This window comes from Palaemon carinicauda, chromosome 21 (assembly GCF_036898095.1).
Source record: "Palaemon carinicauda isolate YSFRI2023 chromosome 21, ASM3689809v2, whole genome shotgun sequence".
NCBI classification, from domain to species: Eukaryota; Metazoa; Arthropoda; class Malacostraca; order Decapoda; family Palaemonidae; genus Palaemon; species Palaemon carinicauda.
Genome location: NC_090745.1, coordinates 21,866,683 through 21,893,882, shown reverse-complemented (window position 1 = coordinate 21,893,882; position 27,200 = coordinate 21,866,683). Strand labels below are relative to the sequence as shown.

The 27,200-nt window shown below is 41.8% G+C and overlaps 1 long non-coding RNA gene across 1 annotated transcript in view; it reads right to left on the bottom strand.

Annotated features, from left to right (window-relative positions):
• Positions 1 to 4,064: 4,064 nt before the first annotated feature.
• LOC137614643 (uncharacterized) overlaps positions 4,065 to 27,200 on the bottom strand; it is a 127,221-nt gene continuing 104,085 nt past the window's right edge. The window contains exon 3 of the long non-coding RNA XR_011039115.1: positions 4,065 to 5,411. This is a non-coding gene — a long non-coding RNA (uncharacterized lncRNA). The remainder of the gene's footprint in view (positions 5,412 to 27,200) is intronic.

Sequence of the window (27,200 nt, the reverse complement as noted above, 5' to 3'; positions counted from 1 at the left end):
TGTCCTTAACCAATTGTTGCGGAAACAAAAACTTTGATAAGGGAGCAAAGAGCAGTTCTGATCTCTGACAGGGAGTAACTCCTGCCGAAAGAAAAGAGCAAAGGGACTCTCGCTTCTTTAAGACTCCCGACGTAAAAGAGGAGGCGAGCTCATTGGAACCATCGCGGATGGCTTTATCCATACATGACATTATCAGTAAGGAAACATCTCTATCAGCCGATGAGATTTTCCTACTTAAAGCTCCCAATGACCAGTCAAGGAAGTTGAAAACTTCAAAGGCCCTGTACTGTATACGCCTTTCAGCAGATGGTCAAGGTCCGAGGAGGACCAACTCATCTTCGAGCGTCTCATGGCTAGGCGGCGGGGAGAGTCTACGAGGCTTGAGAAGTCACCCTGGGCAGAGGCAGGGACTCCCAAGCCGAGAACTTCTCCCGTGGCATACCAGACGCTCGATCTAGACGAGAGCTTTGACGGAGGGAAGGCAAAGGCCGTCTTCCCCAAACTCCTCCTGGTATCCAACCAGTCGCCTAAAAGTCGTAAAGCTCTCTTGGAAGAGCGAGAGAGCACTAGCTTAGTAAAGGCTGGCATGTTAGCAGGTAAGCCTAGAGCAAACTCAGACGGTGGCGAACGAGGAGCAACAGTGACAAAGTGATCGGGAAAAAGCTCCTTGAAAATTAACATGACTTTCTTAAAGTCCATTGAAGGAGGAACCGTTCTAGGTTCGTCTACATCCGAAGGATGATCATCATAATGAGGGTCAGCAACGTCCTCATCTGAAGGATCTTCATCCGACAACTGCTGAGTAACAAGCAAAGGGGTTGGCAATGCTTGACACGCAGAGTCCACACGCACTGGTGCATTAGTAGAAGTCCAGGACGCTACGTCATGTAACTGCTTAACAGCCTGACTGTCAACAACAACAGGAGCGGGAGGACGCTCGACGTCAACTCGAGACTGTTTTGACTGCCTAGACTGAGCAGTCAAAACAACTCTAGACTGCGGTGGTTGACGCTCAGCGCCAAAACAAGTCAACTCCGCTGGTTGGCGAACGTCCTGAACGTCAACAAGAGCATTAGGAAGTGGCTGAACGTCCATATGCGGCTGAAAGTCAACACGTGACTGCATCAAGTGAGGCTCTACAAAGCGTGATTGACGTGACTTAGCAACGCCAACGTCAACAGGACGAGCAAAGGCTCGGTTTGGAGGCTGAAGGCCAAGATCTCGATTAGCTAAGCGGCGAGGATCATCGTGAACCTTTTCGGCAGAATAGTCTTCCATAAGGGAGGCGAGCTTGATCTGCATGTCCTGCAGTACAACCCATTTAGGATCAACGGGAATGGGTGCGGTAACAGACGGGGTTAACGTCTGAGACTGCACAACCTTGCCTACACCAAGACTCTCTGAGCCTGTGTAACGTTGCTGCTTAGGCGGCGAGCAGTCTTCCGATGACTGCAAAGGGTCAGAGCTGTCCCAATGGCTACAACCAGGACGCTGGACCTGTCCTGAAGGGACTGACTTTCGCTTAAGGGGCCTAGAAACCTTGCTCCACGGTTTCTTATGCGAAAAGCCTTCGGATGACGAGGAGAAAATGGTCTCTCTCGTCTTATGGTAGGGGCGATCTTGATGAGACACGCCTGTTACCATAGAGGGAACGTCTGTTCGCTGATCAAGGCCTCTCGAACCCATAAGTCGTACGACATTACTTCTCCCCTGGGCTTGGGAGCTTGCAAGAGGTCTCGAACTAGGCGAACGACAGGCACGAACAGACGAACCCTCGGTCGCAACACTGAAAACACTTTGCGCACTAATCACTTTCCCACGATTTTCCGCTGTGGCACTCTGACACTTTAGCTCTTTAACGTCAGCCATGAGTTGATTACGATCTGTAACTAACGACTCAACTCTTTTTACCCAAGGCATGAATGGCACGTAATATGTCTCGCATTAATGGTTCCTGAGTGCCAGTAGGGGGTTCAGGCACAACCACTACAGGGGAAGGATTAGGTTCAGGGGCATGGGGAGAGGACAAATCTACTGATCTAGAGGAACTCCTCCTCACCCTATCTCTCTCTAGCTTACGAGAATATTTGTCATATTCGAGCCAATCGAATTCCGAAAGGCCCACGCATTCCTCACACCGATCTCCTAATTGACAGGTTTTACCCCGACAATTAGAACACACAGTATGTGGGTCGAGAGAGGCCTTTGGAAGACGCCTATTGCAATCCCTAGCATTACACTTACGAAATCTAGGGGCTTGAGAAGCGTCAGCCATTTTGAATTAGTCAAAGAAAGTCCAAAAAACAATCCAAGTCATCAACAATTAAATCTGTCCAACAAAGAGTTCAAGAGTTTAAGTTGAGGAAAAACACCTGCACTGCGAAAGCTCAAACCAAAATGAAGTACTTCACCAAATATGTTGAGAAAACTCCAGGTTATACAGCGAGTATTGATACGTCTTGTCGTTAAGGCCGACAGAGAAGAATTGAGGCTTGTTTACATGCATATGCGGTATCTGGCCGATAGTTGGCGCTGGTGGGCACACCCGCAACCTTCATAGCGATCGCTCGCGAGTTTTTGTGTGTTTTTCTGTCGAGCCGCTCGAGCAGCAGCTATTATATATTCACCGGCTAAGTTAAATATTTAAAATCCACAGATACAGTACTTTCTAAATAATTCTCTGGTAACCTTCCATCAGGACGACATGGCCTGAGCCCAAAAAACCGATTTTGAGCGAAGCGAAAAAATTATTTTTGGGTGAGATAGCCATGTCGTCCTGATGGACCCGCCTTCCTTTTTGATAGGAAAGGCCTTGGCAGGATCCCTCCCGAAACTACTTTATCTGTAGCACCATGCTCAACGCTACAAAGGAATAGCGTGTAGGGTTGATGTACAGCGCCATCTAGATACTCGTAGTAGTAAGGGAGGAAGGGTAACCTTGATATCGACTCTCCTTCTAAATTTGCCACTTTCCCCCTCGAAGCGAAAATGCTATTCGGGGTGAAGATTGCTATGTGTCGTATCAAGATATACATCCCCTGATTTATGCGATATCCTTAGGAGAAATTTTAAGGATATTCGCGCCAGGAGTTAGAATTCTGGAGACCTAAAGGTTAATTCTCTGGGAATATCACTGTAGTCAAATATCCCTTAGGAAACTACTTATAGGAACGCTCAAAATCCGTTTAATGAGGTAGAACCATTCAAGTATTTAGGAATTATCAAGGTCTTTAGAATTAGAGTTTAGTGAAATATTGAAAAAAGGAAATTAGACAATGGCTAGGTTAAGTAAAATTTGGAAATCAAATCGCCTGAAATTACATATAAAAATCAGACTATATATTAGTTTAGTGAGATCGGTGTTACTCTATGGACATGAGTCATGTTATGACAATGAAACAATCTCCAATAGATTTAGTAGATTTGAGAACAAAGCCCTCAGAAGGCTATTGGGAGTTAAATGGCATGAAAGGATTAGAAATGAAACTATAAGAGATTACTTGATTGCCGTATGTGGACGAGATCATGATGAGGAGTAGATGGAGACGGTTTCAGCATGCTCTTCACACTTCCCAAGAGAGATCAGTTCACTAAACATTCAGCTGGGCTCCACAAGGCACTAGAAGAGTTGGAAGACCCAGGCCTACATGGCTGAGGACTACAAAGCGCAAAGTAGGAGATGACAAATGGAAAAGTACTGTATTGAATTAGAAGCTCATGATAGAGATGACAGGCAAAATCTAACTATGGCCCTTTGCGTCAATAGGCGTAGGAGGAGATGATGATGATGATGATGAGATAAACTAGATTATTCCAGGCTGATAAATGATAAAGTTAGAATTTACATACAATTTCTGATGATGATAACTGAAAACAGATATATTTCTTGAGAGAAAGCTCTTTAAAGGTATCAAAACATGATATTTTGTTCAACTCTACTCAACTTTTTTATAATAATTGTAATAGATCTAAAACAAAATATGGGTATAGGTATGTCTATAAAACCAAAGTTCCCACACAGGAACTTGACCACTCACCAGACTAACACTTGGACAAACACTGCTTAAGAAAAGCTTGGGCGTAACATGTAAATTTAATCTCTCTCTGGATAGGGTATAGAATGTAATTTTTCTTATTTCATCGTAAGTATGACTTTTTTCCTCTATTTAAAAAAGTTAGATGCTTAAATTACGTATATTGTTGTTTGAACTTATATATAAAATAACTTATAATCTGATAACTCTCTTATTTGGTATGGTACAATTTATACTTTTTAAAACAAATCATAAAAGGATAGTATAAGATACATTCAACTCTACTCAACATTTCTTTTATATTAGAGTAATAAATCTAAAAGATAATTTTCCTTGTCTTTAAAACTAGAAGTCTCACATTGGGACAGGGGACTTTTCTTTAGCTCTAAGAGAATGGATAATGCACTATCCCTGTCTCTGGAAATCTTTCTTCTTTTTACTAAATTTTATTTTTTTGCTGTGTATAAGTGAATTTGTGTGTAATTCTCTAAACTGGTACCAAAGAGTCAACCGTTTATAAGTGGATCGGCAGTTGCCAAATCTACGGATAATCATAATGGAATGTACTGTATTTGCCATTTGTGCAATAATTTCAACATTTTCACTTAACACAGAAAACCCTATTCCAATTCATTCAAACCTCTTCCAGTTCTATGACTACCTCCCAGATGAGAATCTACGCAATCCTCCAGCAGTAATTTACTTGAATCTACCTAATTTCTGAGTTTACATCACAAACAAGTAAACATATATTGCTTAGATTATTTTATAAAATTGTCCTTATGTTCTTAAATATATTATATCTGTCAAACCTTCAATTAATGACCATGCTAAAATTTATGTCTCCTTACTGTTTACCAACAGCACTAGATATGCTAAAGAAATTGAGCAGTTACTATTCTGAAGTCAATGTGATTTTCTCAGTATTTTTACACTTAATAAATTCTTATTGATATAGCGCTCTGAACTATTTTTTTCAATGATAACAGTAATAAAAATAATATGCAGTTAATAATAATACTAACATTACTCCAAAGAACGTTGTCAACCTGTTTTCATTTGAAGCAGGTGTAACAAGAACTTCTTTTCTTCTTTTCCTATGCCTTGATGTACTGAGTAGAGTATGCATAAAAATAACAAAGTGGTCCTTAACTAGAAGCAGCCTTACATGGTTACGGGGCTATAATCAATGAATCATGATTTTATGTTTAATGAAGAAAGACAAACATCGTGCATGAAGCATGAATTACAAAATGAGGCAAACTTTATGGGAACGATTATTCCAGTGAGATATGGCGTCTCGAAGATGCACAATGAGGGACATGAGGCCACGTGCGTAGGAACACTCTTCATTGTTTCATAGTGAAGAATATTGCACTGAAAATCATAAAAAGTGTCCATTACATAACCATTAAAAGGGAAAAAATAATTCATAGTACATGCAATATCTGACTAAATCCAAAAAGAATAACATGCCCTGCCAAGATGAGGTGAAAAATTATTCAGTTTGTTCAACAGAATAATTCTGTAATCATGAAGTATTAAGGTAGATATAAAATTTTAGATCAATTTAAGAACTGTAATACAATCCTTAACAAAAAAAGGGGTTTTGACAAAGGAAAAACCTATTGTGGGATGCTGTGTGGTCTCCAAGGTCTTTCCTGTTAAAGTCTAGAACATGGAATCCAATATCACATAAATACCAAAGATATATTGTCTCCCATGCTCTAGGGCCAGTGTATCAATGAGCAAAACATGGACTCAATGTATATAAGAGAGACCTTTGAGTTCAGGCACTATTGAACTTGACATAGCACATCCAAGGCGTGGGAAGATCTAGGTCGTGGAATAGTCTTGGCACATCAGAAGATTTTGAGAATTGAAAGATTCCAGTGAACTGACATACCTATGGGCTGAGACCGCTGTGAAGAAAGAGATAATAGGTGACAAGTGTACTAGCTCCTTGACGACTTGAAAGTAACGACCACCCAAAGAACGAGCATAAGATCCGATCATGTAGTTCCCAGTCCCAGTGAATCTCTTAAAGTAAGTGCCACCCTCATCCCGACCAGTACAGCGTATCGATCCATACTCTCGGGGAAAGAATCGTCCCTGATAAGAAACATCTTGCAACTAGCTAATGAGGAGAGAATGTACATTGTACTAATACCATCTTCTCGAGTGGATACTATACATTCTTTGTACGTACAGGTGGTTCTCTTGACGTCTTCAAAGACTTGGCATCACTGCCGCATCCCTGCAAAGGAGAAGGACAAAGGCGGCTTTTGATACAGAGCTGCTCCTCCCACAAAACCATATAAAGGAATTGATTCATGTCTCGTGAGACTCCCCCGATCATTCATCCTGTGCAATTAACGTCTCTCTTCCCCTCAAGGCAACAGGACTCACATCCAAATGCTTAGCAACAAGCAAGGCAGAAGATAAGGAGATACTGTTCAGAAACAGGAGAGATCATACGGAAAGGTGAATAGATATGTTTTGGTTACTTCTGTTGATTGTCCAAGATAGTGGAAAATAGTGGAAATGGGCGGTACCCTTCGTCCCTCCCACCCAAGAGGGTGCTATGTACTAGAAGGAGCAGGAAGAACCAAAACTTTTTATTGAGAATGATAACATGTATGCAATGAGGAATCTCGATGATCATAAGAACATTCAGAGTGGTCATGTAAAGTCAAATGCTTAACTCAAACACAAAGACGAGTTGGAAGATCACGTCATTGTTCATTCCTGGAGCGTGGGGGGTTCTTGTGTGTAGACCAACCTTGGAGCACAGGAAAGTCTCGATATGTCAGAGTGGAATGGTGAGAAGAAGCAGGCGACTCAAACGTTACGATTGACTGATTGATTGATTATCAGTTATTTGGCATCCTGACATCTAAGGTCATTGATGCCAATATTATTTGTTAATAAATAAAGTAATAAATAAATGGTAATTCAGTTTGAAAAAATAAAAGCAAAATCATCCTTATAACAATTATATAGCTTTCAAAAGACCTGCTTCTAAAATAAATTGAAAAATATCACTAGTATGGTGTGACACATCATGTCCGAGAATCTTGGCAAGGATGAACCTGCCATCTTCATCTCGAGCCTCAAACAGATGTCTATTTCTTTCAGTACTATAAGTGGGGGTATTCAATCAACAAATGCCTCATTGTCAAGGGTACCAAACAGTTGTTGCAATATGGCTGGTATTGGCCAGTTAACAAAAACTCGTGTGTCAACCGAGTGTGACCAACGTGAAGATGACAAAGAGTAGTTTCCCACTTTCGGGGCATCATGTTATATCTCCAAGGGGATATGACATTTGTTATTCCTCTCATCTTATTCAGAACTAAACTATCCCAATGCTGTATTATAAATCAAATCCTTAATGCAACAGAGAATAGGATACCTTCGTGGTAGCAACTCAGCTGTCACATTCTTTGCCAGTAAATAAGCTTTCTCATTTCCAGATACACCTATGTGTGCCAGACCTAAGCAAAATCAAACTGTTATACCTCTCAGTCCAATAATAAAATGCCACTCTATAATTTTAAAAACTGAAGGGTTACTCAAATTAAAAACTTATAAAGCTTGTAGGACATTTCTTGCATCACTAAAAATGGTAAAATTGCCCTCCTCTTTTAATGCTATTTTTTTCAACTCCAGTTAGTATGTCATATAGTTCGGCAGTAATTGTAGAAGATACTAGAGGAAGTGCACTTCTACAATTAAAAGCGCTACTACAGTATATACTTTAAATCCAAGGCCAGCATCAGATTTGGAGCCATCAGTATAGTATACATAACAGTCGACTTCTTATGTTCTTCAACATGTTCCATAAAAAGAGACCTGGCTTCTAAGTCAGTCAGGTTCTTATTTATACCAGTAAAGTATCTACAAAAAGATATCTCTGGTAATTTTCATGGAGGGGTTGATGATATCATAAATGGGAGCACTTTAGTCCTAGCTTAATATAGACTTTCTAAAGAATTAGAAAGTCTTTGCATCCTATACCAATAACAAACAATAGAAGAGTTTCGGTAAAGGTCTAAAGGTAATTCTCCATCGTCAACAAGGAGGCTTGGGAAAGGCGAGGATCTAAAACTTCCTCTGGCCAATCTTATACCAGTATGGTGTATAGAATCTAAAATTTTTAATTGGCTTGGAGTATATTTCACACTCATTTTGAAAAAATCTAAACATTTTATAACTTTAAAAGAGTTCTGCGGTCTTTCCCCACTGGATGTATGGGACAAATTTTCTAAAAGATTCAGAGTATCAAGACTTTAATTTTAAGGCTTTCAAGTGAGGAATCTATATCACCCTACAATAAAATTTTAATCCTAAAAAACTAGCTCCACTTACACATGATATCCTATGACCTTTGATGTACATATCAGAGTATGGATGTATTCCAAGAATATGACAGAAATGGACAACAACAGTTTTGCTTGTCAAAAACTTAAATCCATTAAAATCAGCCAACTGAATAATTTTGTCAGTTGAGTTGTAATTTTCTTTCAACCACTGCCATTCTATCTCCAGCAAATGATGTAGAGAGATCATCTACAAAAATTGTTGAGAGAATATCTTGAGGAATGACAGAGGATATCCAATTACTGGCTAATGCAAATAGTTACACTCAGCACACTACCCTGGGGAACTACTCTTCCTTGACATTTCTTCTCTGACAGAGTTTCACCAACTCTAATTTGAAAAAATCCATGTGAAATAAATGCTTGAATGAACAATGGTAGCTTTCCTGTCAATCCCAAATTATGAATGCTTTTAAGTATACCATATCTCAATGCAGTATCATATGCCTTTTCAAGGTTAAAAAAGACTCACATGGGGCTGATTGGAGGCAAAGGTTTCACAAATAGAGGATTCCAGTCGTACAAACACATAAGTTGTGGAGTGCACTTTTCTAAAACCACACTGGATAGGTGATGGAATACTTTTCTTCTCCAGGTACCACACCAGTCTTGCATTGACCATCTCCATGATCTTACATAGACAAGGTGTCAATGCAATTGGTCGATAGATTGCTGCTAAAAACTTATCCTTACCAGGTTTTAAAAATGCTAAAATAAAGGCTAGTTCCCAAACACTTGGATAACTGTGATCATGCTTAAAACTAATGACCTAGTATTAACAGGTACAGTACATGTTTAATCATTGCATATGGAATTCCATCGGGTCCAGGGGCTACATCATTGTAAATAACAAGTGCGAAATCAAATTCTCTTTCAGTTAAAGGAGCATTGTGAGATACCTCCTCTCCTGTTATAAAATTTAAAATTTTCTTTTCTTCAATGCTTCTATAGTTATGACCAGGATCGGCTTCACACTTGCATTGCTGAACCTTGGTTGCTCCAGTCACATACTGACCATTCACCTTCAACATTGGTGGTGGGTTGGGGTAAATTTGACTGCTATCTTTTTTACTGTCCTCCATACAAAATATGGTGGTGTTCTACTGTTGACTGAGGAAAAAAAAGATATCCAAGACTGGCACCTTGCTCCTTTCATTGCACGGCGGAACTGTACTATAGATTTCACCGTTTAAATGAACCTGTGGTATCAGGACTTGAATTGACTCCTGCTGTATGTTGAATTCCATTCAGTAATTCTATGACATCATCTACACTTTCAAACTGTTCTGTATTCCCTTAAATTTCACTTAGCTCCCAAAATCTATTCGAATCTGCCTTGTCAAAGTTCCATCATGACGATCTCTGTGAGGGTGCCTTATTGTTTGCATTTATAATAATTGGAGCATGAACTCTAGAACTGTGTGCCAATCACCTAACGTTCCCCATTAAAAATCGAGAAGGCAGTTAGAACTTGCAATTGAAAGGTCAATGCATGACAGGGTACATTCTGAACATGAAAATGTGTAGTCTTTCCTGTATTAAGGAGTCCCATATCTTCATTTTCCAAAATTGATGATATAATATTGCCCTTTGTGTTTGCTAAAACATCACCTCATAAAGGATGTCTACCATTCAAATCTCCCAGTAAGTTTAACCCTGGATAGGTACGGTGGGTCGTTTGCGACCCCGAGCGTCAAAAAAAAACAGGTTTTTCTCACGTGACTCACCCCTGTGACTGAATTTGTGGGTGATCGACCTGCAGGAGGTGTCTCCCCTACACGCTCTAGTAGTGTCCAGATGTGCATTGCTGTAGCTGTACTCCTTCCCCGATTTCTGAGACGCGTCGGGGTCGTTCGCGTCCGAGTTTACCCTTCTGAGGTAGTTTGCATAATTATCAAAGTTATTACGTATTATGAAATTGTCGTAGAATGGTGCAACTTGTATAGGTTATCAGTTGTGGAAAGTCTTGGTGGATTGTTTGGCTACCATGTGCATGTTTTTTTTTTTAGTTAAAATGTCGTTCATCACCACGAGGACCATTTTACCGCGAGTGCCCCTTTTTCATTTTTTTTCATTTTTTTGCCAAGTCATTTTTCCGTAAGATATTGCCAAATAGTGTCGTAAAACTTTTGCTTGTTTAGTGTTGGAAAGTGTGTCTAGATGATCTGGCTACCCATGCATGACTTTGTTTTTGTCAGATACGACGTAGTTATTGGTATATTGGGTATTTAACTGCGGTTACCAATTTCTGTTTTTTTTCAATATTTGTAAAAATTACTACGTAGTAAGGAATTGCCGTATATTATTCATTTTTTTTTCATGTTTATGTTTTAGAAAGTGTGCCTTGATGGTTGGGCTAACACGTGCATGTCTTTTTTTTTATCTGAGATGTCGTATATTAGAATGTCGGGCATTTTACCGCGAGTGTCCCTTTTTAATTTTTTTTAATTTTTTTGCCAAGTCATTTTTCCGTAAGATATTGCGAAATAGTGTCGTAAAACTTTTGCTTTTTTAATGTTGGAAAGTGTGTCTAGATGATCTGGCTACCCATGCGTGATTTTGTTTTTGTCAGATACGACGTAGTTATTGGTATATTGGGTATTTAACTGCGGTTGCCAATTTCTGTTTTTTTTTCAATATTTGTAAAAATTTACTACGTAGTAAGGAATTGCCGTATATCATTGATTTTTTTTTCATGTTTATGTGTTAGAAAGTGTGCCTTGATGGTTGGGCTAACACGTGCATGTCTTTTTTTTTTATCTGAGATGCCGTATATTAGAATGTTGGGCATTTTTCCGCGAGTGACCCTTTTTATTTGTTTTGCATTTTTTTGCTTAGTCATGTTACCGTAAGGAATTGGCAAGTAGTGTCGCAAAACTTATATTTTTATAGTGTTGGAAAGTGTTTCTAGATGATCTGGCTACCCATGCCTATTTTTTTTTTAGCCAGATATGGCGTATATATAAGTATGTGTTCGATTTTCCTGTGATTGCCATTTTTTCGTTTTTTCCCATTTCTTTCAAAATTACTACGTACTAAGGAACTATCACAGAGTAATATTTCATTTATATGTTTATTTGTCGGAAAATATGCCTTGATGGTTTGCCTAGCACGTGGCTGAAATTTTTTTTTTCTGAAATGCCGTATATTAGAATGGCCATTTTTCCACGAGTGCCCCTTTTTATTTGTTTTGCATTTTTTTGCTTAGTCATGTTACCGTAAGGAATTGGCAAGTAGTGTCGCAAAACTTATATTTTTATAGTGTTGGAAAGTGTTTCTAGATGATCTGGCTACCCATGCCTATCTTTTTTTTAGCCAGATATGGCGTATATATAGGTATGTGTTCGATTTTCCGGTGATTGCCATTTTTTCGTTTTTTCCCAATTCTTTCAAAATTACTACGTACTAAGGAACTATCACAGAGTAATGATTCCTCTAGATGTTTATTTGTCGGAAAATTTTGTTTACTTTTTTTTTGATTGAATATCATCAAATTTTTTTAGCTAAAATATTGTTTTACATTTTTTTTTTTCGATTTTATTTCCCTTCAAAAAAACTTTTTTGGGTCAGAATTTTAATTTTATAGTCGTAAAATAATCGACAATTATCCAGCAACCCACCATACAATTTTTATGCATATCCAATAATAATCAGATTAGTAAATAACACCTGGAAATTGACATACCCTTCCTACATTTCAAGTGGCAGATTAGGGAGTCTGAGTCAGTGTGGTTGGCGGCCATTTTGTGGACATATCCGAAGCGTAAGCTGCCCTATCTATATATATTCTTGTTCCCTATAGAATTTGTGATATTTTGGTATATTTTTACCTGCATAAATATCATATTATATATTAAATATATGTATTTTTTCACGAAATTTCCAAGTACTCAAAAAATTACCTTTAGATATGGCCCCTAATATAAATGTAATTTACAAAATAATGAAGATTTTTTTACATATTTCTATTTTAGGATAACATATGTTTATTCCCTAAAAAAATTAGCCACTTCCTATTTCATTTGGGTACCCAAAAAAATTCATGAAATTTGGACAATTTTTTTTGGCCAAAAAAAGTTACCCTTTTTTTCTCATTTCAGATCTTCACCTCCATGGGTCTGACTTCATCCAAAATACATCAAGATGTGTCCTAAACATTCAAGAATCAATTCCTAAAAGGATTTGTGTATATATGTATAAACTTTTTTTTTATGAATTTTTATGTCAGGTCTTTTTTTTTTTCTACTTAATTTTTTAAAATATTTATAATAAATAGTTTTTCTGCAGATGAGTAGTATTTATCTTTACAGTTGTTTTAAGCATTCATTGAAGTTTTTTTTGGCAAAAGAAAAAAGGAGGTTACTGCAAAAACTGATTTTTCAAGAATTTTTTTTGGCGTCGGGGTCGTTCGCGTCCGAGTATACCCTTAAAGGGGTGTCCGAGGACCGTACCTATCCAGGGTTAATGTGTGTTTTGTGTTGTCAATGGTACCAGTAGATTGGGTCTGTGCATGTATTGTACCACTATATAAGGGTAAGGGAGATGTGCATGAGTGTTGTAATTCAAGAGGTATTAGTTTGTTGAGTGTAGTTGGAAAAGTGTATGGTAGAGTACTGATTAATAGGATTAAGGATAAAACAGAGAATGCAATCTTGGAAGTACAGGGTGGTTTTAGAAGAGGTAGGGGTTGTATGAATCAGATTTTTACAGTTAGTCAGATATGCGAGAAATATTTAGCAAAAGGTAAGGAGGTGTATGTTGCGTTTATGGATCTGGAGAAAGCATATGATAGAGTTGATAGGGAAGCAATGTGGAATGTGATGAGGTTATATGGAGTTGGTGGAAGGTTGTTGCAAGCAGTGAAAAGTTTCTACAAAGGTAGTAAAGCATGTGTTAGAATAGGAAATGAAGTGAGCGATTGGTTTCCGGTGAGAGTGGGGCTGAGACAGGGATGTGTGATGTCGCCGTGGTTGTTTAACTTGTATGTTGATGGAGTGGTGAGAGAGGTGAATACTCGAGTGCTTGGACGAGGATTAAAACTGGTAGGCGAGAATGATCACGAATGGGAGGTAAATCAGTTGTTGTTTGCGGATGATACTGTACTGGTAGCAGACACAGAAGAGAAGCTTGACCGACTAGTGACAGAATTTGGAAGGGTGTGTGAGAGAAGGAAGTTGAAACTTAATGTGGGTAAGAGTAAGGTTATGAGATGTATGAGAAGGGAAGGTGGTGCAAGGTTGAATGTCATGTTGAATGGAGAGTTACTTGAGGAGGTGGATCAGTTTAAGTACTTGGGGTCTGTTGTTGCAGCAAATGGTGGAGTGGAAGCAGATGTACGTCAGAGGGTCAATGAAGGTTGCAAAGTGTTGGGGGCAGTTAAGGGAGTAGTAAAAAATAGAGGGTTGGGCATGAATGTAAAGAGAGTTCTATATGAGAAAGTGATTGTACCAACTGTGATGTATGGATCGGAGTTGTGGGGAATGAAAGTGATGGAGAGACAGAAATTGAATGTGTTTGAGATGAAGTGTCTGAGGAGTATGGCTGGTGTATCTCGAGTAGATAGGGTTAGGAACGAAGTGGTGAGGGTGAGAACGGGTGTAAGAAATGAGTTAGCGGCTAGAGTGGATATGAATGTGTTGAGGTGGTTTGGCCATGTTGAGAGAATGGAAAATGGCTGTCTGCTAAAGAAGGTGATGAATGCAAGAGTTGATGGGAGAAGTACAAGAGGAAGGCTAAGGTTTGGGTGGATGGATGGTGTGAAGAAAGCTCTGGGTGATAGGAGGATAGATGTGAGAGAGGCAAGAGAGCGTGCTAGAAATAGGAATGAATGGCGAGCGATTGTGACGCAGTTCCGGTAGGCCCTGCTGCTTCCTCCGGTGCCTTAGATGACCGCGGAGGTAGCAGCAGTAGGGGACTCAGCAGTATGAAGCTTCATCTGTGGTGGAAATGTGGGAGGTTGGGCTGTGGCACCCTAGCAGTACCAGCTGAACTCGGCTGAGTTCCTGGTTAGGCTGGAGGAACGTAGAGAATAGATGTCCCCTTTTTTTGTTTTGTTTCTTGTTGTTGTCGGCTACCCCCCAAAATTGGGGGAAGTGCCTTTGGTATATGTAGTAAGAGAAAAGGTTGAGGGAGGTGTTGAATCACCTCTACTAATTTATCTTATGAGATGTCATTTGGAGGCAAGTAAAGAGAACAAATAGTGCATATTCTTCCTATTGTATATCAATTTGTACAGTCGCTGCCTGCAGAGGTGTACAAATCGACAGGGGAAAATAGCCCCACGAGGAAAGGAAACAAGGAAAAATAAAATATCTTACGAAGAGTAACAACATTAAAATAAATATCTCCTATATAAACTATAAAAACTTTAACAAAACAAGAGGAAAAGAAATTAGACAGAATACTGTGCCTGAGTGTACCCTCAAGCAAGAGAACTCTAACCCAAGACAGTGGAAGACCATGGTACACAGGCTATGGCACTAACCAAGACTAAAAAACAATGGTTTGATTTTGGAGTGTCCTTCTACTAGAAGAGCTGCCTACCATAAGTATACTGTACAGCTACTGTCAAATGGGGAGAGTGCCATTCAAATGTTTCTTAAATTAATCCCCGCAGTACTACTTTGCTTACTCTCGCTAATTAGAGAACTCTTTGCTTCCTTCTCCATCATAATACTCAATACTACACAGTATTCTAGAAGTTTTATTCCAGCTGTGATAAGATTGTGGTGTGATCTTTCTAACCTGGCGGTTGAATCAGTGAAACTTCAGAAGTTCAAACTTCCAGTGAATGTTTTTATGCTGAACAGGCTGAAATAAGTCTCTCTTCATAGTTTATAAATGGCAAATCTATTTTAACATTGTTACTGATTAGATGTTTTACATTCATTATTCATTGCTTCTCATGTAATTTACTTATTCACTTATTTCATTTCCAACTGGGGTTGTAGCTTAGCTAGTAAAAATAATAATAATAAAGTATATTCATGTGTGATATTCAACCTTGATATTTTTTTCATTTTTGATGATGACTCATTGATGATTAGAAGGATGCAAGTTTTTTCGTCAATTGCTTAGCAAAATAAATAATTTCTTATAATTTTTTTTTCAATTCTTTTCATAATTTCACCATGATCCTCAATCCTTTTTGTAATTCCATGAACTGAAACTTTGTAATTTACTGCACTAAAATGTAAAAAACTTGACTGAGGTTCATGTTGCTTGTTGGGTCCCCTTTTATTATTATGTTATTTTCATTTGTAAAATAAATTTTTGAATATACTTACCCGATAATCATGTAGCTGTCAACTCTGTTGCCGACAGAAATCTACGGTCGGGATACGCCAGCGATCGCTATACAGGTGGGGGTGAACACCACAGCGCCATCTGTGGTCAGGTACTCCAGTACTTCTTGTCAACACCACCTCAATTTTTTCCTCGGTCCACTGGTTCTCTATGGGGAGGAAGGGTGGGTCAATTAAATCATGATTATCGGGTAAGTATATTCAAAAATTTATTTTACTAATGAAAATAACATTTTTCAATATTAATCTTACCCGATAATCATGTAGCTGATTCACACCCAGGGTGGTGGGTGGAGACCAGCATACATGTTAACAAAGAAGCTAAGTATCCCGTATTTTATTTTATTAGTTATTCAAAAATAACATAAAATAAATAAGTACCTGGTAAGGAAGACGACTTGAACCATTACTCTGCCTTTATTAAGTACGTCTTTCTTACTGAGCGTAGCGGTCCTCTTAGGATGCTGAACGACTCTTAGGTGCTGAAGTATAAAGGGCTGCAACCCATACTAAAGGACCTCATCACAACCTTTAACCTCGGCGCTTCTCAAGAAAGAATTGACCACCCGCCAAATCAACAAGGATGTGGAAGGCTTCTTAGCCGACCGTACAACCCATAAAAAGTATTCAAGAGAAAGGTTAAAAAGGTTATGGGATTATGGGAATGTAGTGGCTGAGCCCCCGCCTACTACTGCATTCGTTGCTACGAATGGTCCCAGGGTGTAGCAGTTCTCGTAAAGAGACTGGACATCTTTGAGATAGAATGATGCGAACACTGACTTGCTTCTCCAATAGGTTGCATCCATAACACTCTGCAGAGAACGGTTCTGTTTGAGGGCCACTGAAGTAGCCACAGCTCTCACTTCATGTGTCCTTACCTTCAGCAAAGCAAGGTCTTCTTCCTTCAGATGAGAATGTGCTTCCCTAATCAGGAGCCTGAATAGGTACGAAACTGAGTTCTTAGACCTTGGAAGAGAAGGCTTCTTGATAGCACACCATAAGGCTTCTGATTGTCCTCGTAAAGGTTATGACCTTTTTAGATAGTACCTAAGAGCTCTAACTGGGCAAAGTACTCTCTCCAGTTCGTCCCCCACCAAGTTGGACAGGCTTGGGATCTCGAACGACTTAGGCCAAGGACGTGAAGGAAGCTCGTTTTAGCAAAAAACCGAGCTGCAAGGAACATGTAGCCGTTTCAGATGTGAAAACTATGTTCCTGCTGAAGGCGTGGATCTCACTTACTCTTTTAGCTGTTGTCAAGCACACGAGGAAAAGAGTTTTTAATGTGAGGTCCTTAAAAGAGGCTGATTGGAGAGGTTCAAATCTTGATGACATAAGGAACCTTAGGACCACGTCTAGATTCCAGCCTGGAGTGGACAACCGACGTTCCTTTGAGGTCTTAAAAGACCTAAGGAGGTCCTGTAGATCTTTGTTGGTGGAAAGATCCAAGCCTCTGTGGCGGAAAACCGCTGCCAACATACTTCTGTAACCCTTAATCGTAGGAGCTGAAAGGGATCTTACGTTCCTTAGATGTAACAGGAAGTCAGCAATCTGGGTTACAGTGGTACTGGATGAGGAAACTGCATTGGCCTTGTACCAGCTTCGGAAGACTTCCCCTTTAGACTGATAGACTCTGAGAGTGGATGTCCTCCTTGCTCTGGCAATCGCTCTGGCTGCCTCCTTCGAAAAGCCCCTAGCTCTTGAGAGTCTTTCGAAAGTCTGAAGGCAGTCAGACGAAGAGTGTGGAGGTTTGGATGTACCTTCTTTACGTGAGGTAGACGTAGAAAGTCCACTCCTAGAGGAAGAGTCCTGGGAATGTCGACCAGCCATTGCAGTACCTCTATGAACCATTCTCTCGCGGGCCAGAGCGGAGCCAACCAACGTCAGCCGTGTCCCTTTGCGAGAGGCGAACTTCTGAAGTACCCTGTTGACAATCTTGAACGGCGGGAATGCATACAGGTCGAGATGGGACCAATCCAGCAGAAAAGCATCCACGTGAACTGCTGCTGGGTCTGGAATCGGAGAACAATACAACGGGAGCCTCTAGGTTATCGAGGTAGCGAACAGATCTATGGTTGGCTGACCCCACAGGGCCCAAAGTCTGCTGCAAACATTCTTGTGAAGGGTCCACTCTGTGGGGATGACCTGACCCTTCCGGCTAAGGCGATCTGCCATGACATTCATATCGCCCTGAATGAACCTCGTTACCAGCGTGAGCTTTCGATCTTTTAACCAGATGAGGAGGTCCCTTGCGATCTAGAACAACTTCCACGAATGAGTCCCTCCCTGCTTGGAGAAGTAAGCCAAGGCTGTGGTGTTGTCAGAGTCCACCTCCACCACCTTGTTAAGCTGGAGGGACTTGAAGTTTATCAAGGCCAGATGAACCGCCAACAGCTCCTTGCAATAGATGTGAAGTGTCCTTAGCTCCTGATTCCATGTTCCCGAGCATTCCTGTCCGTCCAAAGTCGCACCCCAGCCCGTGTCTGATGCGTCAGAGAAGAGACGGCGGTCGGGTTTCTGAACAGCCAAAGGTAGACTTCCTTGAGAAGAAAGCTGTTCTTTCACCACGTGAGAGTAGACCTCCTCTCTTCGGAAACAGGAACTGAGATCGTCTCTAGCGTCATGTCCTTTATCCAGTGAGCCGCTAGATGATACTGAAGGGGGGGAGGTGGGGTCTCCCTAACTCGATGAACAGGGCCAGCGATGAAAGTGTCCCTGTTAGACTCATCCACTACCTGACTGAGCATCGGTTCCTTCTCAGCATGCTCTGGATGCAATCTAGGGCTTAGTATATCTTTGGGGCCGACGGAAAAGCCCGAAAAGCTCGACTCTGAAGATCCATACCCAGGTAGACAATGGTCTGGGATGGGACGAGCTGGGACTCCTCAAAATTGACCAGGAGGCCCAGTTCCTTGGTCAGATCCATAGTCCATCTGAAAATCTCCAGACAGCGACGACTTGTGGGAGCTCTTAAAAGCTAGTCGTCTGACGGAGCCGGACACAAGATCATGGTACTGCTGCACAGTCTGTGAACTGTCAACCATGGGGAAGCGAGGAAGTACAGTGACAACCCGAAGCTGTCTAGACTGTCTGGGTCGTACAGACAACTCCTTATCGGGTTGCTGAGGTTGCCGCACTGCGTCACAACAAGTCACTTCTGCTGGTTGTTGAACGTCTTCCCAGTGACACACTGACTCCGTAAACAAAAAATCCTCTAACAAGGACTAAGCTTGGACTGCATGTCTTGCAACACAGCTCAAGGTCTATGGGAGCAGGTGTGGTAACAGACGGGGTTAGCGACTGAAGTGGAACCATTACCCTCCCTGGAAGCATGCTATGCTTAAATAAAAGTCCATAGGAGGCTAAGCAGCTAAAGGCTCCTCTCCAAATGACAGAGTCCTCAAGGGAAAATCAGAAGGAGGGAGAATAGCACTTTCTCATCTACAGGAACCATATCCGAGAAAAGCTAAGTTCTCTCAGTGAGGGTTTCACTGGTGCAAAAGCAGCAGACTAGAAGGCAACGTTATGAAACTGCTTGACAGTCTAGTGAGTTGGCAACAACCAAAGATGTGTGACTGAGAAGCATGCGGTAAGGTATGCAGAGCATGCTGTATGCAGAGCATGCTGTATGTAGAGCATGCTGTAAGGTAAGCAGAGCATGTTGCATGGCGTGCGGCTTATGCTGCATGGGATGAGGCTCATGCTGCATGGGATGAGGCTCATGCTGCATGGTATGAGACTCATGCTGCGTTGAGGAGGATGCCGCATAGTATGAGGCTCCTGCCTCATGGGTTGAGGCGGTTGCCGCATAGCATGAGGCTCCTGCCTCATGGTTTGAGGAGGATGCCGCATAGCATGAGGCTCCTCATAAGCATGAGGCTGCCTCATGGGTAGAGGAGGATGTCGCATAGCATGAGGCTCCTGCCTCATGGGTTGAGGAGGATGCCGCATAGCATGAGGCTCCTGCCTCATGGTTTGAGGAGGATGCCGCATAGCATGAGGCTCCTGTGAGGTTCCTGCCTCAAGAGTTGCGTCTGCCTCAAGGGTTGAGGAGATAGCTGCGCAGAGAGAGGCTCATGCTGTGAAGAATGCGGTTGCTGCATGCGTTGAGGCGGCTGCCTCATAGCATGAGGTTCCTCAAGAGTTGAGGCTCTTGCCTCATGAGTTGAGGTTCTTGCCTCAAGAGTGGAGGTGGCTGCCGCAAGAGTTGAGGTTGCTGCCTCAAGGATGGTGGAGGTTGCCGCAACGCAAGAGGTTGCTGCATAGCGCTGGTATCTGGCAACTCCCAATGCGGCAGCTCACGCGTGGAGGTAGGTTGAGGAACCTCAACATCATACGTCTGGCAGGGTGGACTGCGCAGAGGTGGAGTTGAGGTTGCTGCCTCGAGGATGGTGGAGGTTGTCGCACCGCAAGAGGTTGCTGCCTCGAGGATGGAGGAGGTAGTCGCAACGCATGAGGCTCCTACCTCAAGGGTAGAGGAGGTTGCTGCAAAGCATAAGGCTCCTGCCTCAAGTGTTGAGGAGGTTGCCGCGTGGCAAGAGGCTCCTGCCTCAAGGAAAGTGGAGGTTGCTGCACAGAGCTGGTATCTGGCAACTCCCAATGCGGCAGCTCACGCATGGAGGTAGCTTGAGGAACCTCAACATCATACGTCTGGCAGGCTGGACTGCGTAGAGGTGGAGGAGCGCTCGCAGGAGGAGGTGTGTTAACCTTCTCTGCCTGAAACTCCTGCATCAACACCGCAAGCTGAGACTGCATTGTCAGCAGCATAGACCACTAGAGTTTAAGAAAGACAACAACAAACGGAGCTACTGTCCGTTGAAACTGAGGGTCTAAAACAGCTGGTGCGGCAACAGACGGAGTTACTGTCTGTTGCGATACCACCTTGCCTCTCTGGGAGGTGTGCAGTTGTCGTACTGCAGCAAGTCCGAACTGACCCAGTGCTAATGGCACCACCTAGGAGTTGGACTTGCGCGGAAGGGACCGACTTGCACTTAAAAGCTGCAAGATTTGGTCCATGGTTTCTGCGAGAAACCTCTTCCGCAGACGAGGAATAAATGGGCTCTCTCGTCTTTGTGTGGGTGGAGTGATCACGTCGGCTACGTGAGTTGGTTACACCCGAAACCACGGAGGGAAACGTCTGTTCGTCGATCAAGGCCTGCTGAACCCATAAGTCCTTCGACATTACTTCTCCCCTGGGATTGGGAGCTTGTAAGAGGTCCCAGACTAGGCGAACAACTGGCACGAACAGACGAACCCTCGAACGCAACACTGTAACACTTTGCGCTTATCACTTTATCACTTTTGATTTTCTGTTTGCACTTATTTCACTGAACTCGAAACTTTAAGTGGTTTGTACCTGAAACACGCAATTCTATCCTTCATTAAAAGTTAGTAATTGCGAAAACAGTATTACAATGTAACAGAAAAACATAATGAAAGATAAATAATTCAGTGGCTGGAAAAGAGACTAAACACTAGATCAAATAAACTACGTTTAAAATCTCTCACCGCATAAAGCCTGAGAACAAGAATAAAACTCTAGAAACGTTTACCTTCTTCCCCTAAAGAGACTAGGGAGAAGAGCAAAAACGATAACAACGTTACCCGCTTGAACGAAACGTTTATCCTCCTCTTTCTCCCTCCGTCTCTATCTCTCTCTCTCTCTCTCTTGACTTAGCACCTGAGAGAAGAGCCCAATTATATATATCGTTAAAACATATTATTGTTAAAGGAAAAAAACTGAAAGGTTTCCCAAATAAAAAGTTCCTTTATTAGAATTAAAACCATTTAAGCTAAGAAAGAATGAACAAAACGCTAGAATCGGTTTACTCTTACTGCAACGTGACACCGTGATAGACTCTCTCTCTATCGTAACGATAGAGCGCAAGTTGAACGTTCTGAACGTCAACAACTGCAGAGACAAAACAAAACGTTAGTTCAACTTTGAAAACAGTACAAGACTATCAAAGAAATTCTTTCAAAAACATTAAAATAGCATAATATGTTAACAGGTAAAAACGAAATGACGGGCTCAAGTTAATTAACTTCGGTTCCAAGAAAAGACCGCCTACTATTAGGAAAGGTCGAATATAAACAAATATAAAAATTAATTTTAATAAGTTTATAATAAAAGGAAGTTAATCAAAGAGGCCTATAAAAGGCGGAGAGATATAAAATAAATCTATAACTTTGTTAAGCAAAATTAAGAGAGTCTATACTCTCTTCGACACCAACACTTCCGTCTAAGGGAAGGGTCGGCCATTTAAAAGTGAAAGAGAGTTCATACTCTCTTCGTACCAAAATTAAATCAAAAATTAAATCAAATTAATTCCAAAAACTTGCTAAGCTAATGATATAGCTTCCTGAATAGCGAAGGCTAAACTCTAGAGCAAATACATCACCAAATCGTGAGCAATAACTCCAGAATCAACAGCGTATCCATGTAGGTCTAGCCGGAGGCACGACAGAGGAAAAATTGAGGTGGTGTTGACAAGAAGTACTGGAGTACCTGACCACAGATGGCGCTGTGGTGTTCACCCCCACCTGTATAGCGATCGCTGGCGTATCCCGACCGTAGATTTCTGTCGGCAACAGAGTTGACAGCTACATGATTATCGGGTAAGATTAATATTGAAAAATTATCATTATTATTATTATTATTATCATTACTTGTTAAGGTATAACCCTAGTTGGAAAAGCAGGATGCTATAAGCCCATAAAAATAAATATTTCCTATATAAACTATAAATCTTTAACAAAACAAGAGGAAGAGATATTAGATAGAATAATATACCCGAGTTTATCCTCAAGCAAGAAAACTCTACCCCAAGACAGTGGAAGCCCATCATGGTACTGAGACTATGGCACTACCCAAGACTAGAGAGCAATGGTTTGATTTTGGAGTGTTCTCCTAGAAAAACTGCTTATCATAGCTAGTCTCTCTTCTACCCTTACCAAGAGGAAAGTAGCCACTAAACCAAAACATGGGGTGGTGCCCATTTCTCATATTCATGAGCAAGTTTGTTAATTAGACAAGATTGGGTTTGTTAACCCAATAGTAAGACTGCATAGTATATCCGGCCGTAGCCCGCTAACCATAACAGTGTTATCGCTCATCAACGTTATTGAGTGGCCTATCAGACACTATTGGAATACTTGCAGCGCTGGTTGGTCTGCCTTCAATTCACGCAGGTTGATGCGCAGGTTCTTTTCTTCCTAGGACCAGAGTCCTGCGGCGATCTTAATTGATTTCTCAGGTAAGTGCCATAGCCTCCCTTTGATACATCCATAGACAGTACTGTAGTATATTTTAAGGGGGAGTATTCCAAAAGAGTCCTCTTTATGAGATTCTCATTCTCCATCCATCAGTCTAGGTTGTTCTTACTTTCTACTCTACCAGAACTAGATGGTGAGGGGGATCATTGCCTTCTGAACAGTGACTCTTCAGGCACCACTGAAGAGACTGCTAATGTAGATGCCTGTGAAGCACAAGCTTCTCTATGGATGAAAGAAGTCCCAGTAGCTGTTGCCACTGTCGAGCCAGTAGTTGTTGCGACACAGAAAAGGTCACACTACTCTCCTAAGTTTGCCAACACAGTTGTCAAATGTGAAAACTCTCAGTACCATTGTGTCTTAGGCTGGACATCTCTTGCTCCCTGATCCAAGATCATGGCAAAAGGAGAGGAACTTGTCTCGATGTTGAAAAAGTGTCTCCGAGAAGATAGAATCAGCCACTCATTCACATACCTTAGAAGATGTACAGTATCCTGATGGCTTCAACCTAAGCTGAGAGAAGTTTGAACACTTAAGTGACCACTTAGGAAGTGATCGACATTTAGAAACACAGGACTTTGAACTGGAAGATATTCCCCCCGAAGGAGGATGTGGAGGAACTTCCTGAAAGACCAATGAAGTACTGTAGTTTCTGGAAATATACAACTCTCAGTTTCCAAGTGAGCATAAAGTCGGTCCTCCTGATGGCAGCTCATACAATGCTTTTCGTCTCCATCTTGAATGAAGTCTGGTCTCCAGCCGCCAGTTGACTTTTCCAAGAAGAACACTTGACTGTTAAAGCCAGGAGATCCGTCACATACTACCTGCAGCATGCCTTTGTCTAGCATTAACCTCACTTCTGATTGTCAGGGGAGATATTTTTCTGAGGTTGGGTGATATGATGACCACATCGTAGGAGCCTGAGTGAGGGGAGGGCAAGAGCCAGCGAACAGGAGGCGGTATCCATCCTTCACCAACCTGGTGGCTCGATAGGTATCCCCAGCTTGTGGCAGTAGAAGGAGAGGACAGCCTTCCCTTGTGTTAGTGGTTCCTATCCTGTCCCTTCCATTTCTGGAGTGTCCATAATGGGTTTGAAAGGGCTGAACAAAGTTTGCAGATCTTTTCCACCATTCTATCAACTTCGTCGGGGGGAAAAGAGAGTTGGGTTCTGAGTGATTGACGCATTTCTTAATGCCAGTGCTTACTGTTGTCCCATGTCTCGCGAACTTAGCTGCTACTGCATCCCTCCACTTGAGAAAGCTGTGATCCACTGTTTAGAGTCCTGGTGGGCCAGGAAGGTGACTGCCTTTGCCCCTAACAGAACCAAGTATGTAAACTTTCTATCCTCAACATCTGTTAGATTCTGATATGAGACAAAGTAAACCACTGTTCCTGACCAGTCGTCCAACCAAGAGGTTTCCTGGAAGCTTGCCATGGCAGTAGCTTCTATGCTGGCAGACTTGGATACCGATAATATGATGGATTGTGTCCTTAGCCAATCCATTGATCCCCCAGTGGAGGTGAAAGAATGGCCTCTTCTCGGATGTAAACTTTCCTGTCAGGAGAGTGCCGGAGGTAAAATCCCATTAGAGCAGCTTGTACAAACTGTTTCTCTGGCAAAAGACCCATGTACTGACATTATCAACTGTCTTTCTTACTAGTTCTTGACAGGGGAAGTTCCAGGGTGTGCCTGAGCATTGTGTGGTGCCAAACAGCCGACCAACTGAAGTTTTCACACCTCTATTTGAACTCTGGTTACATATCCCCATACAATAACCTGTCTGATGAGTAAAAGTACTTTCAGAAATGTTGATTTGATCTCTGGGTTATCTGCCTCTGCCAGGGCAGCATCTGAATTGGGTGCATATGAGTATCCAAGGACTCCTCTCCCTTTGAGTATACACATTCTGAAGGACTTCATTGAAGTTCTGCTTGCCTCCAGTTTGACCTCGGTAATAAGCCTGGATGGTACTACGAGGCTATCCTTTGCAGCCCTAAAAGGTGCCCTTTGCTTCTGTGCTAGCCATGGGTGACAGAGCGAATACCTATATCTCTAAAGGGCTCAGGTGGTCACGTGGGAAAGTTCTATAGATTAAGCTGTCCTTAATTGTTTTTTCTCAACAGTTGAGGGATCCCTACAATGCTCTTGTGGAAAGCTTATGTTTGTCCTCTATAGATGCAAGAAGTTCTTTCTCTTTGACGGGAATGTCTGCCTTCCTCGATTGCTCAAGGAATACTTCTGTGAGCGAGTTCTTGAAGAACATGTTTGTTGTGTTTCAGGTAGGTCTATCCTCTGTTGGAACATGAATGTGCGCTCTCAGGGGGGGGGGGCGCATGTGGGTGATCTAACCTGTAAATGACAATGTTCTATAAGGAAAGCTATCACATAAAAGAGAGTTTAGGCATGACTCACTACGGTGACTTATGATCAGGGAGTCATCCTGAGGATCGAATTCAGAAACTTGAGCACTCAAGCAACAGATGAGCACTTGTTATCAGGAGTGTGTTCACAAACAGGAAAGCATGCTGTAACAGGAGATGGTGAGCGTTCGCCAATAGGCGATTGTTCGTAGACAGGTGCTTGCTAACTGGAGAACTTGATGTAACAGGTGAGCACACTTTGTCAAAAGAGAAGACGCGCACAGAAGAGTGTGCGAGAAAACAGATGAGTGCTTGTGAACAGGAGGGCATGCATTAAGAGTAGAGTGCACGAGAACAGGAGAGCATGCATTAAGAGTAGAGTGCACGCGAACAGTAGAGGTGAATTCATGCCAACAAAGGAATGCGGTGAGCACACACACATCCGAGAGCTCAGGATCTGGTGAGTGTGCGCTAACAGGAGAACGCATCAGAACAGGAAAGTGCAGTCAAACAGGAGACTATGACCTACCTGGAGAATGTGCAGAAATATATGTGAATGCTCATGACCAGGTGAGCACACAAGCAATATCTCACGAGAAGATCAGACGATCTCTTGTCCTCTGCAGTGAGAAATCTTGGAAGATTCATCATCGGATGAGGTGAGGGTACGCCTTTTCTCAGCTGGAGAAGTTGATCCCCTGGGTGAACTGGAGGTACCCTTGTTACATCTCCATGCAGGGGGCTAAGAAGGTTAAAGGCAATATCTCCTCTTAACCTTTGATATGTGGGCAGCACTCGGAAACTCCACTGTAGAAAACGAAGTCGAATGAATGAGGATGGGAAGAGAAGGAGGTCAAGGACCTTTCATTCCATTACAGTACTAGAAGACGTCATTGAGGATTCCTTTACTGTCAGTAACAGGACTATGGAAGATGAGGAGTATAGATTGACTGCACTATCAGTCTGGCGCTGGATGGAACAAGTCATATCAGCAGAAGAAGAAATTAGTCCTAGATGTTGCTAGGGTTTGTAGGAGCTTCTTTGTGGGCAGGATACCCTCGAGACCTACGGAAGGCTATGAGAGTTGTTATCCTTCTTTGTAATCCCACTGGAGGATGGAGAGGGTAGAGGTTCAGAAGCTAGAGTTTCAGAGGAAGAGAAGAGAGGTCTAGCATATTTCTTCAACTTTAAGGAAGACCCTGGAGGCAAAGAACCTCAGCTTGACTTCTTCGTCCTCTTGCTATACTCCAACCATTGTGAGGATGGCGACATCCTACACTCCTCACAGGGGAATGACTGCATGCAGTCATAACCTCTGCAAGAAGGGCACAAAGAATAGGGATTCACATTGATTCTGCTTATGAAGGTGCCATACTTGAGGCCCGATACACCTGGGTAGGGTTGTAGGCCCGTAAACAAACAATCTGACAAGAGAAAGATAACAGCCAAGTTAGGTCACAACAAGAGTACATCCTACTGCTCAACGGCTGAAGTCAAAGTGGCTAGTCAGAGGGCTCGCAAGTGCGTGGCTTCCCCGCCACCCACCGGTAACTACCAACACCGTATTATAAATCTTAGCCGAGTTTCCAGCTTTACTGAGATCATACTCCTATTAAAGGATGAGGGTTTGTTTTTTCAATTTGAATATTTGCTAAGTTCCCCTTTATAGCATAAGACTTTAATACTAAAAACCATTAAATAGTATTGACTTTGCTTATGTATATTAACAGCAAGAAGCAGTTATTTTAAGAGAAAAACAAAACTTAGATTTGTATTATGATGAGTAATTTCAATGAAACCTAATATGTTTAAATTTTCCATTAGAAAATAAAATTCAGCACTAGTGAGAT